Source organism: Symphalangus syndactylus, chromosome 5, assembly GCF_028878055.3.
Source record: "Symphalangus syndactylus isolate Jambi chromosome 5, NHGRI_mSymSyn1-v2.1_pri, whole genome shotgun sequence".
NCBI classification, from domain to species: Eukaryota; Metazoa; Chordata; class Mammalia; order Primates; family Hylobatidae; genus Symphalangus; species Symphalangus syndactylus.
In genome coordinates, this window is record NC_072427.2 from 46,623,721 (window position 1) to 46,637,939 (window position 14,219).

Sequence of the window (14,219 nt, forward strand, 5' to 3'; positions counted from 1 at the left end):
GTGGCTCACGCCTGTAATCCCAGCACATTGGGGCGTGGAGGCAGGTGGATTGCTTGAGCTCAGGAGTTCAAGACCAGTCTGGCCAATAAGATGAGATCCCTCTCTACTAAAAACTACTAAAAAAAAAAAAAAAAAAAAAAAAATCCAGGTGTGATGGTGCGTGCCTGTGGTCCCAGCTACTTGGGAGGCTGAGGTGGGAGCATCAACACTTGAGCCAGGGAGACAAAGGTTGCAGTGAGCCAAGATCATGCCACTGCCCTCCAGCCTGGGTGACAGTGAGACTCTGTCTCAAAAAAATAAATATATGGCCGGGCGCAGTGGCTCACGCTTGTAATCCCAGCACTTTGGGAGGCCGAGGCGGGCGGATCACAAGGTCAGGAGATCGAGACCACGGTGAAACCCTGTCTCTACTAAAAATACAAAAAAATTAGCCGGGCGTGGTGGCGGGCGCCTGTAGTCCCAGCTACTCGGAGAGGCTGAGGCAGGAGAACGGCGTGAACCCGGGAGGCGGAGCTTGCAATGAGCCGAGATCGCGCCACTGCACTCCAGCCTGGGCGACAGAGCGAGACTCCGTCTCAAAAAAAAAATAAATAAATATATGAAAAAACAATAAAGTACAGAATATAAACCTTTTTGAGAACAGAGGCAGTAATACACGTTGCTCCCAGAGGGGGGCAGGGTAATTCAGATACGTTTGTTTTTATTACAGCTAACCTTTGAATAATATTTTCACAAATGCTTACTAAACTCAAGTATGCCAGGCACACAGACTAGAAAACTGCTATTGGAGTAGAATATGCAGTTCAACCCAGACTTTTCCCTTTTTGAGATGGAGTCTTGTTCTGGAGTGCAGTGGCACAATCTTGGTTCACTGCAACCTCCGCCTCCCGGGTTCAAGAGATTCTGTTGTCTCAGCCTCCCGAATGGCTGGGATTACAGGCACATGCCACCATGCCTAATTTTTTGTATTTTAGTAGAGACGGGGTTTCACCGTGTTACCCAGGCTGGTCTAGAACTCCTGAGCTAAGGTAAGCCACCCGCCTCGGCCTCCCAAAGTGCTGGGATTACAGGCATGAGTCACTGCGCCCAGCCCAGACTTCAAACATAGCTCTGTACTGTGAAGTGCTCTGTACCTAGAGCTTTGCTCAGCATTATTTAGTGGGAGACCATCTCTGTGATGCAACAAGTATTTCAGGCTGACTTGAGTCAGTTATAATAGATGCTAGAGTACTCATTTAGGTAACCGGTGTGAAATACACCTAGGACTTTTACATTTCATCCATTGAAACCAGTTTTCATATTTAGCTTAGCCACCATACATACCTCTGCTTTTGCCTGGGTGGAGGTGCAGAAGTCAAAGCCTGGCATTTCCTCCTGTCACTTCTAACTATCGCATACGCATCACATGACTGACACTTGACCTGTGGTGTGTCTTCCAATATTACCATAGTGTTACTCAAACCACTGGAATTAAAAGAGTCACAACAAGTGCATGTATCACTTTGTGCCCTCCCAGCTGGCCACAGGTTTCAGTGATAGAATCTTAGTTGCCTGCTGATTACTCAAAGATCTAGAACCAGAAATACCATTTGACCCAGCAATCCCATTGCTGCGTATATACCCAAAGGAATATAAATCATTTTATTACACAGACACATGCACGTATGTTCACTGCAGCATTATTCACAATAGCAAAGACACAGAATTAACCCAAATGCCCATCAATGATAGACTGGATAAAGAAAATGTGGCACATACCCACCATGGAATAACCATGCAACCATAAAAAGGAACGAGATTACATCCTTTGAAGGGACATGGCTGGACCTGGAAGCCATTATCCTCAGCAAACTAACAGGTACAGAAAACCAAACACCACATGTTCTCATAAGTGGGAACCTAACAATGAACACATGGACAAAGGGAGGGGAACAACACACACTGGGGCATGTCACAGGGTGGGGTAGCGAGAGGGAGCACATTAGGAAAAATAGCTAATGCATGCTGGGCTGAATTCCTAGGTGACAGGTTGATAGGTGCAGCAAACCACCATGACTTATGTTTACCTATGTAACAAGTCTGTACATCCTGCACATGTACCCCGGAACTTAAAAAAAGAATCTTAGTTGCCTATTAATGTGGAAGAAGAAGAAATCCATTAATTCACCTACTGTCAAGATTACAAGTGAAAATAAAGCTGGGCTTTTTGTGAGCGTGTAGAGTCAGTCCTCTGGATTCACAGCTATTTGCTATTTTAACACCCAATGAGTGGACAGAGAATAGCCTCTTCCTTGGGCTTAATGCCAAGACGGGTGACTGATTGGCTTATTATGACTTACATTCAGCCAACTGGGGAGAAAAAATGTATTTCCTCTCGGTAGATTATCAGTCACTCACGACACACTGATTTGTTGCCTTCAGTTTTGAATGGGTCACAAATTTAAACTAACTTTAAAATTCTGAAAATTTTTAAGGTACATATATTTAAAATGACATATATGGATCAACTGGGGAAACAGTTTGTAGCATTCGTTATGAAATTTGGATTCAAGTGGAAAATACAGTTGATTTTGTAGTATGAGAGCAGATTACAGGAGGCCTTGAAAGCTGGGCAGAGAAATTCTCTAAAGGCCTTTAGTGGTCTTTGAGGATGGGAGATATATGAAACAAAGCTGCAATATGCAGGAAAGATAAGAGTATCCAGGCAGAAGTTAAAATCAGACTGGTTTAGGGATGTAATTACGGGAATGAGAAATCCCAGATCAGGGAAATTCAAATTCCAATGAAAACTCAGAGCCTGGAGTTCAGGTTAACATACATATGAACATTTGTCAGAACTTCCTGGCCAAGATGCCAATCTATGTTCACATGATGAGGTTCACAGATCAGAACCTTTCAAAGCTGAATAGAACCTCAAAGATGATCTAATGACTTCAACCTCCTCTTTCAGTGCACAAGAAAATTAAGACCCAGACATGGATTCACCTTTGCAGGACCAAAAATCCAATCAGGAGGAAAGCTGAGTGTAAAACCCCCCAAATTATAAAACTAGACTACATGAAAATAAAAGCTGTCATTTATAGCATTGTTAGTTATTTAAGCACCTTTAAATAAGTCCCTGCTAGCCCAGTACAGTGGCTCACTCCTGTAATACCAGCACTTTGGGAGGCTGAGGCGGGTGGATCACAAGGTCAGGAGTTCGAGACCAGCCTGGCCAACATGGTGAAACCCTGTCTCTACTAAAAATATGAAAAATTAGCTGGGTGGGCACCTGTAATCCCAGCTACCTGGGAGGCTGAGGCACAAAAATCGCTTGAACCCAAGAGGTTCCAGTGAGCCAAGATGGCACCATTGCACTTCAGCCTGGGTGACAGAGCGAGAATCCCATCTCAAAAAAATAAATTATAAGATTTTTTTTTTTTTTTTTTTTTTTTTTGAGACGGGAGTTTCGCTCTCTCGCCCAGGCTGGAGTGCAATGGCGCGATCTTGGCTCACTGCAACCTCTGCCTCCTGGGTTCAAGCAATTCTCATGCCTCAGCCTCCCAAGTAGCTGGGATTACAGGCATGTGCCACCATGCCCGGCTAATTTTGTTATTTTTAGTAGAGACAGGGTTTCACCATGTTGGTCAGGCTGGTCTTGAACTCCTGACCTTAGATGATCTGCCCACTTCGGCCTCCCAAAGTGCTGGGATTACAGGCATGAGCCACCTTGCCCGGCCAATTCTAAGATTTTTTTAAATCAATGCCTGCAATGTGCAGCACTTAGCCTAAAATATTATATTTGAGGCTTGTTGTCTTTGTCCATGTTGTCTTACTTGCTTATCATGGCATGTAGGTCCTGTACTTACTTGCTTATCATGGCATGTAGGTCCTGTACAAGCCATGATAGTAAGACAACATGGATAGTAAGGTCTCGTAACAGTTTCAGCTGCTCTGGATGATTATTTGCCATCTCCTTAGGGAGACTCCAGAATTAATTTGTAGCTTTTGTTTTGTCAATCCATCCTAAAATCTTCTCTAATTTGATGAATATTCACCCATCTATTTTTTGCATGCTGTAGTAAGAATGGAATCTTATTTTTCTAGTACATAGGGAGGCAGAATCTGCAAGGGATTTAGAGCAAAGCATTTTACCTAATAAGAGGTACAGGAACTTGGCAACACACCAAAGTATTTAGTGGGAATTAGCTCAAAAGAGCATTGTGTAGAAATATGGTCAACGGAATTTTCTCTTGAATATCCCAACTCTTATTATCTGATTCTGTGAACTTCCTGAAATTCTATTCAAGAGAAATAGGCTTCAAAACTGGTTCTTTTGCCTGTAGGCAGAGATGTGAAGGTATTCTTTCCACTTCTGGAGACACATGGGCAGCACTGATTCTTTGGCCAAGTTAAGGGATAGACACAGAAGCTTTGTGCATTTCTCTTTCCTGCTTCTACTCACTCTATTCCCTGATATGAATACTCTATCTGCAGACTTCCACATTTAGTCATGCCAGAGTAAGAAGGATGGGACTTAACTTCCTTCTATAAACAACTAGAAAAGTATATTAAGTATATGAAACAAATGTTTTCCACATATTGGACCACAGGCAGTTTTGACAGGACGGTAATCTCTAAGAAAGGAAAAAACTAGGATGAACCCTGTAATCATCCCAGCTCTCTTCATGAAGGCAGTATCCAAGCTGCAGGCACAGAGAAAGGAAATACAAACAGAACCTGGCAGTCTTGCAGAGTTGAAGAAAGGTGAGATAGTTGAAGCTGCAAGCAGATTTCCAGAAAGGAGAACACTACGGAGGAAAAAAAACCCTCCAGGAATCTATAACATGGTCCCCTAAAGTCCTTCCTGAGTGCCTGACTGCATAGAAGCAAAGACACTCCACTAGCCCAAGCTAAGAGTGGGGAGTTGGAAACAGCAATTCCCAAAGCTCACACTGGGGGATGCCAGAGGGAAGAGTCCTCTGTAATCACCCAAGACATTAGAAACCCCAGGGTCATGCCTTGGTAGCAGACATCAAATATCCCTTGAATGAAGGCTGCTTGACTTAAACTCACCTGGCAAAGCAGACTCAAGGGGGATCACACTGTTCCACAAATAGTTGCCAAAACGAAGCCCAACACAAGTAAACAAAGTCCAGATCCTCAATAACTTAAGAGTTACAATGTCCTGCATCTAACAGAAAAATTACTAGACATGCTAAGCAGCAGGAAAATGTGACCATAATGAGGACAAAAAAATAGTGAACAGAAACAGACACAGAAATGACAGGGGTGACAGAGCTAGCAGACAAGGATGTTCAAACTGCCATTTTTGTATTAATACAAGTACTTAATGAGAAAAATGAAAGATTTTTTTAAAAAGCAGAACTTCTAGAGATGAAAGATACAATATATGAAAAGAATTACCTGAATAGCAGACTAGATACTAAAGAAGATCAGTGAAATTGAAGAAAAACAATTTTTTTTTTTTTTTTTTGAGACAGAGTCTCGCTCTGTTGCCCAGGCTGGAGTGCAGTGGCGCAATCTCGGTTCACTGCAAGCTCCGCGTTCTGGGTTCAGGCCATTCTCCTGCCTCAGCCTCCTGAGTAGCTGGGACTACAGGCGCCTGCAACCACGCCCGACTAATTTTTTGTATTTTTAGTAGAGAGGAGGTTTCACTGTGTTAGCCAGGACGGTCTCGATCTCCTGACCTCGTGATCCGCCCGCCTCGGCCTCCCAAAGTGCTGGGATTGCAGGTGTGAGCCACTGCACCCGGCAGAAAAACAAATTTTATATAAAATACAGCACAAAGAGAATATAACTAGGGGAAAAAAAGGAATCAAACCTCAGAGATTTTTGGAATAATATCGAGTGGCTATATATGGAAGGGAGAACAGAAAAATGAAATTAAGGAGACAGTGGCCAAATTTTTCCAAATTTTGTGAAAACTATAAACCAACAATGAAGAAGCTTAACTCCAAGCAGGATAACCACAGTACATCAAAATCTAATTGCTGAAAAACAGTGATAAAGAGAAAATTTAAAAGCAGTCAGAGACACTTTATACCCACAAAAACAAAGATAATAATTTCCAAAGACTACTTGTTCACAGCTATGCAGCTAGAAGACAATGAAATAAAATCTTAAAAATACTGAGGGCCACCTCACACCCATAAGGATGGCTACTAGCAGGGAAAAAAAAAATAACAAATGTTGGTGAGAATATAGACATATTGGAATTCTTGTATAGTACTGGTGAGAATGTAAAACTGGCACAACTAAGGAAAACAGTATGATGGTTCCTCAAAAAATTAAAAATAGAATTACCAACCAGGCATGTCGGGTCACACTTGTAATCCCACCACTTTGGGAGGCTGAGGTGGGAGGATTGCTTGAGGCCACTAGTTAGAGACCAGCCTGGGCAACATAGAGACTCCTGTCTCCACCAAAAAAAAAAAAAAAAAAATTAGCCAGGTGTGGTGGCATGCCCCTGTAGCCCCATCTACTTGGGTGGCCAAGGCAGGAGGATTGCTTGAGCCCAGGAGTTCGAGGCTATAGTGAACTACACCTGTGCCACTGCACTCTAGCCTGGGCAATGGAGCAAGACTCCATCTCAAAATATATATATATGTATATATATGTGTGTATATATATGTATATATATGTGTATATGTGTGTGTATATATGTATATATGTATATATATGTGTATATATATGTATATATGTGTATATATGTATATGTATGTATGTGTATATGTGTATATATGTATATGTGTATATATATGTATATGTGTATATATGTATATATGTGTATATATGTGTATGTATATATATGTGTATATATGTGTGTATATATGTGTGTATATATATGTATGTATATGCGTGTGTGCATATATATATATAGATTTACCAAATGATCGAGCAATTCCAGTTCTGGGTATATACCCAAAAGCATTGAAAGCAATGGCCAGGTGCAATGGCTCATACCTGTAATTCCAACACTTTAGAAGGCTGAGGCAGGAGGATCCCTTGAGCCCAAGAGTTCAAGACCAGCCTGGGCAACATGGCAAAATCCTATCTCTATTAAAAAATAGTAATACAAAAAATTAGCTGGGCGTGGTGGCAGGCACCTGTAGTCCTAGCTACTTGGGAAGCTGAGGTGGGAAGATAATCCGAGCTCTGGAGGTCAAGGCTGCAGTAAGCCATGATGGCACCAGTGCACTCCAGCCTAGGTGACAGTTTAAAACTACTGTCTTAAAAACAAAAAAAGCTAGAAATGATCAAGCTTAGAGAAGAAGGCATGTCAAAAGCTGGACCTCTTGTGTAAAAGTCAGCCAAGTCATAAACACAATGGACAAATTCTTGAAGAAAAGTAAAAGTGCTAGTTCTTACTCCATTTGCAGAACCACTAAAAAAAAAAAAAAAAAAAAAAAAAAAAGTGCTACTTCAGTGAACGCATGAATAAGTGAAATAGCCTTTTTGCCAATACGGAGAAAGTTTGAATGCTCTAGACAGAAGATCAAACCAGCCACAACATTCCCTTTAACCAAAGCCTAATCCAACCAGCCACAACATTCCCTTAAATCAAAGCCCAATCCAGGCAAGGTCCTAATGTTCTTCAATTCTGTGAAGGCTGAGAGAGGTGAGGAAGCTGCAGAAGAAAAGTTTGGAGTTAGGAGAGGTTGATTTGTGAGGTTTAAGGAAAGATGCCATCTTCAGAACATAAAAATGCAAGACGGAGCAGTAAGTGCTGATGTAGAAGCTCCAGCAAGTTATCCAGAAGATCTAGCTAAGATAATTGATGGAGATGGCTACACTCAATAGATTTTTCCTTGTAGACCAAACATTCTTCCATTGGAAGATGCCTTCTAGGACTTTTGTAACTACAGAGGACAAGTCAATACCTGGCTTCAAAGCACAGGCTGACTCTCTTGTTAGGGGCTAATGCAGAGAGTGACTTTAAGTTGAAGCCAGTGTTCATTTACCATGCTGAAAATCCTAGTACCCTTAAGAATTAAGCCTGGATGACAGCACATCTGTTCATAGCAGGGATAACTGAACATTTTAAGCCCACTGTTGACAACTACTGCTCAGGTAAAAAAAAAAAAAAAAAAAAAAGATTACTGCTTGTTGATAACATACCTAGTCACTCAAGCTCTGATAGAGACATACAAGGAAATTCATGTTGTTTTCATGGTTGCTAAGACAAAATCCATTCTGCAGCCCATGTATCAAGAAGTAAGTTGAACTTTCAAGTCTTATTATTTAAGAAAAATATTTTGTAAGGCTATAACTGTCACAGATAGTGATTCCTCTGATGAATCTGGGCAAAGTCCATTGAAAAATCTTCTGGGTCAGGCATGGTGGCTCACGCATGTAATCCCAGCACTTTGGGAGGCCAAGGCAGGTGGATCCCCTGAGCTGAAGAGTTCAAGACCAGCCTGGCCAACATGGTGAAAACCTGTCTCTACTAAAAATACAAAAATTAGCTGGGCATGGTGGCGCATGCCTGTAATCCCAGCTACTCAGGAGGCTGAGGCAGGAGAAACGCTTGAACCCAAGTGTCAGATGTTGCAGTGAGCCAAGATTGTGCCAGTGCACTCCAGCCTGGGTGACAGAGTGAGACTCTGTCTCAAAGGAAAAAGAAAAACCTTCTGGAGGCCAGCCATGGTGGCTCACGCCTGTAATCCCAGCACTTTGGGAGGCCGAGGCAGGTGGATCACCTGAGGTGTGGAGTTCCAGACCAGCCTGACCAATATGGTGAAACCCTGTCTCTACTGAAAATACAAAAATTAGCCAGGCATAGTGGCATGTGTCTGTAGTCTCAGCTACTCGGGAGGCTGAAACAGGAGAATTGCTTGAGCCCAGGAGGCAGAGGTTGCAGTGACCCGAGATCGTGCCACTGCACTCCAGCCTAGGTGACAGAGACTCCATCTCAAAAAAAAAAGAAAAGAAAAAAAAAGTAAAACCTTCTGGAAAGGATTCACTATTTTAAATGCCTTTGAGAACATTTGTGATTCACGGTGTGGAGGCCAAAATATCAACATTAACAGGAGTTGGGAGAAAGTTGATTCCAACTCTCATAGATGACTTTTTGGGGTTCAAGACTCCAGTGGAGGCCAGGCGCATGACTCACACCTGTCATCCCAGCACTTTGGGAGGCCGAGGCTGGTGGATTGCCTGAGGTCAGGAGTTCAAGACCAGCCTGACCAATATGGTGAAACCCCATCTGTACTGAAAATACGAAAGTTAGCTGGGTGTGGTGGCGTGCACCTGTAGTCCCAGCTGCTTGGGAGGCTGAGACAGAATTGCTTGGACCTGGGAGGTGGAGGTTACAGTGGGCCAAGATCACGCCACTGCACTCCAGCCTGGGTGTCAGACTGAGAATCCATCTCAAAAAAAAAAAAAAAAAAAAAAAAAAAACTTCAATGGAGGAAGTAACTGCAGATGTGGTAGAAAGAGCAAGAGAACTAGAATTTTATCTCATGATAAATTGGATCAAATGAGGAGTTGCTTCTTATAGATGAACAAAGAAAGTGGTTTCTTGGCCAGGCATGGTGACTCACACCTGTAATCCCAGCACTTTGGAGGCCAAGGCAGGTGGAACAGTTGAGGTTAGGAGTTCAAGACCAGACTGGCCAACATGGTGAAACCCCATCTCTACTAAAAATATAAACATTAGCCAGGTGTGGTGGCGCACACGTGTAATTCCAGCTACTCAGGAGGCTGAGGTGGAAGAATCACTTGAATGCGGGAGGCCGAGGTTGCAGTGAGCCAAGATCACGCCACTGCCCTCCAGCTTGGGCAACAGATCAAGACTTTGTCTCAAAAGAAAAAAAAAAAAAAGTGGTTTCTTGAGATGAAATCCACTCACGGCAAAGATGCTATGAACATCGTTGAAATGACAACAAAGGATTTAGAATATTACATAAACTTAGTTGATAAAGCAGCACTAGGGTATGAGAGAATTGACTCTAATTTTGGAAGTTCTCCTGTGAGTAAAATGTTATCAAACAGCATAGCATGCTACAGAGAAATCTTTCATGAAAGGAAGAGTCAATCAATGTGACAAACTTCACTGCTGTCTTATTTTTTAAAATTGCCACAGCGCCCCCACCTTCAGCAACCACCACCCTTGACCAGTCAGCAGCCATCAACATTGAGACAAGACCTACGTCAGCAAAAAGATTATGACTCACTGAAGGCTCAGATTATTAATTTTTTTTAGCAATAAAGTATTTTTTTGCACTGGTTACCCAATAGTGTTTTTAAAATAATGCATATACATTGTGTTTTTAGACATAATGCCATTGCACAGATACAGTGTAAACATAACTTTTATATACACTGGGAAATCTAAAACTTTGTCTGACTTGCTGTATTGCAAAATTTGCTTTACTCAGTGGCCTGGAACCAAATTCACAATAACTCTGAAATATGCCTGTATATATATGTTTACTACAAAACATGTTCAAGAAGGTCCTTAGGAGCACAATTTATAATGGACAAAAGTTGGAAACAACCCAAATGTCCATCAATAGAATGGATCAACTATGGTATATTCATACAGTGATTACACAGCAGTGAGAATCACTGAACTGCTACAAAAAACATAGATGAATCTTGTAAACATACTGTTGAGTTTCCTGAATCACTGAACTGCTACATACAACATAGATGAATCTTGTAAACATAATGTAGAGTTTAAGGAGCCATAAACAAAAGAGAACATAGTACTTACATAAAATTCAAAAACGGGCAAAATAATCTGTGATGTTAGAAGTGAGAACAATGGTTATTTTTGGGAAGTCGTTGGAAAGGAACACAAGAGATACTCTGGGTTGCTGGGAATGTTCTCTTTCTTGACCAGGGTTCTAGTTACACAGGTGTGCTCACTTTGTAAAAATTCCTGAGTTAAATATTTGGAATTTTTGTATTTTTGCATATGGATATTATACCTCAGATAAGATGTTAGTTGAAAAAGAGGCTGGATACAGTGGTTCACACCTGTAATCCCAGCACTTTAGGAGGCTGAGGCAGGAGGACTGCTTGAGGCCAACGGTTCAAGACTAGCCTAGGCAACATGGCAAAACCCCATCTCTACAATTTTTTTAATTAGTAAGGCATCATAGTGCATGTCTGTAGTCCCAGCTACTTGAGAGGCTGAGGTGGGAGGATCGCTTGAGCCCAGGAGATTGAGGCTGCAGTGAGCCACGATCATGCCCTTGTACTCCAGTCTAGGCGACACGATGAGAAAATCCCACAGATCCCACAACATCCACCCATCTACTACAGCTGAGCCCATCCACGCTGCCTTCACTCCTGTTACTGTGGGTGAACTGTTCATACTTCCATCAAAGACAAGCCTTTCTTCTTGGGCCCTTAAATAATCATCCCTCTTTTCTTTCCAAAGATGTCATTCTGGCAAGCCTCCCAACTCAGTCCTACATCTTTTCCTCTTGACTAGATCTTTCCCATCAATATACAAACAGGTTACCACTCTATACATTTTCAAGATAACCTTCTCTTAACCAGTTACTGTACTTTATTTCTGCTTCTTTTGGCTTCAAGTAAAACTCCTCAAAAGATTTTCTATACTTGCTGAATCCACTTTTGTTCTCCATGAACCACCTCCAATCAAGTGCTCACCTCCACACTCCACAAAAACTGATCTTATCAAGGTCACCCCCATGTTGTTAAATCCAATAGTCACTTCTTCATCCTCATCATATGCAAGTCTCAGCAGCTTTTGATGCAATCATCAGCTCTCTCTTTCCTGAAACACTTTTTCCTGTTTGCTTCCAGAACATCACACTCACCCCATTTTCCCCATTTTCTACCACTCTAGTTGCTTCTTTCCTACTCTCTTTTGCTGGTTTCTCCTTGTCTCCCTGCCCTCTGCATTTTGGAACCTGGAATTCATTTGGTAGCCTCTATTCCATTTTCTCTCTTTTAAGGCTCTTATCCATTTCATGACTTTACACAGTCTGTAAGCTGTTAAATATCAGGTAACTCCAATCCAGATCTCTCTCCCGAATTCAGACTTCTATATACATTCATCTCTTCAGCATCTCTACTTGGATATCTAATAGCGATCTGCAGTTTTATATGTTCACAATGTCCTGACCTTCCGTGAAAAACCAGTCTTTCACTGGCTTCCCATCTTAGTTAGTGGCAACACCATCCCTTCTAACAAGATAAAACCCTTGGAGTTATTTACTCCTCTATTTCTCTCAAACTCAATCTGTCAGCAAATCCTCACACTGAACCTTCAAAATACTTCCAGGCTGGATGCGATGGCTCATGTCTGTAATCCCGACACTTTAGGAGGCTGAGATGGGGCGATCAGTTGAGTCCAGCAGTTCAAGGCCAGCCTGGGCAACATGGTGAAACTCCATCTTTATAAAACATATCAAAGTTAGCCGGGCATGGTGGCACGCACCTGTAGTCCCAGCCACTTGGGGGGCTGAGGCAGGAGGATCACTTGAGCCCAGGAGGTCGAGGCTGTAGTGAGCTGAGATCATGCCACTGCACTCTAGCCTGTACAAAAAAAAAAAAAAATTCCAGAATCTGGCCACTTTCACCACTTCTACTACTACGGCTTTGGTTCAAGCCACTATTGCATAGTGCCTGGATTATTGCTATAGTCTCCTAACTGGCCTCCCTGCTCTACCCTTGCCCCCAAGCCAGTCTGTTCTCAATGCAGCAGGCTAGAGTCATCCTATTAAAATGTGAGTTCTCTGCTCAGAAACCCCTACAATGGCCTATTTCACTCAAAGGAGAAGACAAACTCCATACAATAGCTTTAAAAAGCCTCTACTGGCCTCCTCTGTATGCCCCTCTTAACTCCTCTTCTCCTCCTTTAATCCACTTACAATAGCTTCCTCGCTGTTCCTGAAACATGACAGGTGGGTTCCTGCTTCAGGGCCTTGCAAGTCTTTCCTCTAGAATGTGCTCTTCCCCCTTAATCCTGATGGATCACTTCCTCATCTCCTCAGATGTTTTTATTTTCCCTTGAGATGGGGTCTTGCTCTGTCACCCAGGCTCAAGTATACTGAGTGGTACAAGCATTGTTCACTGCATCCTCGACTCCTGAGCCCAAGTAATCCTCCTGCCTCAGTTTACCAAGTAGCTGGAACTACAGGTGTGCACCACCACACCTGGCTAATATTTCTAATTTTTGTAGAGACAGCGTTTTGCCATGTTGCCTAGGCTTGTCTCGAACACCTGGGCTCAAGCAATCCTTCCTCCTTGGCTTCCTGAAGTGCTGGGATTACAGGCGTGAACCACCATGCCTGACCTTCCTTCGGATCTTTACTTGAACATCACCTTTTCATTGAGGCATTTCCCGTCCACCCGTGTGTGTGTGTGTGTGTGTGTGTGTGTGTGTGTGTGTGTGTGTGTGTGTTTTGGTTTTGTGGGCTTTTGTTTTCTTTTTGTTTTGAGACAAGGTCTCACCCTGTCGCTCAAGCTGGAATGCAGTGGCACAATGATCATAGTTCACTACAGCCTCTAACTCCACAGCTCAAGCGTTCCTCCTGCCTCAGCCTTCCAAAGTGCTGGGATTACAGATGTGAGCCTCCACACCCAGCCCAGACCACCCTATTTAAAATTTTAAGTATCTTCCCTTTCTACTCCATCCTCCCAAGTTCTCCATCACTTCCTTTGATCTCTATCATTTGTTTCCTTATAATAATTTACAGTCTGTTTCCCACTAGTATGCAAACAACACAAGTGTTGGAATTTTTGTCTGTTTTGACGGATGTATCCCCAGTGCCAAGAACAATTCCTGGTAAACAGTAAGAGCTCAATAGTTGTGGGATGAAGACGTTATCTCATTGACTGCCAGTACATTCAAGCTTCACAGAGGCAGGAACCATATCTTATTCATCTTTGTAATACAAAACTAAATGGGCCGGGCGTGGTGGCTCACACCTGTTATCCCAGCACTTTGGGAAGCCAAGGTGGGTGGATCGCCTGAGGTCAGGAGTTCGAGACCAGCCTGGCCAAGATGGAGAAACCCTGTCTATACTAAAAATACAAAAATTACCCAGACATGGTGGCGGGCACCTGTAATCCCAGCTACTTGGGAGACTGAGACAGCAGAATCACTTGAACCCCAGAGGTGGAGGTTGCAGTGAGCCAAGACCAAGCCATTGCACTCCAGCCTGGGCAAGAAAAGCAAAACTTGTCTCCAAAAACAAACAAACAAAAAGACTAAATGGAAGCAGTAAGATCAG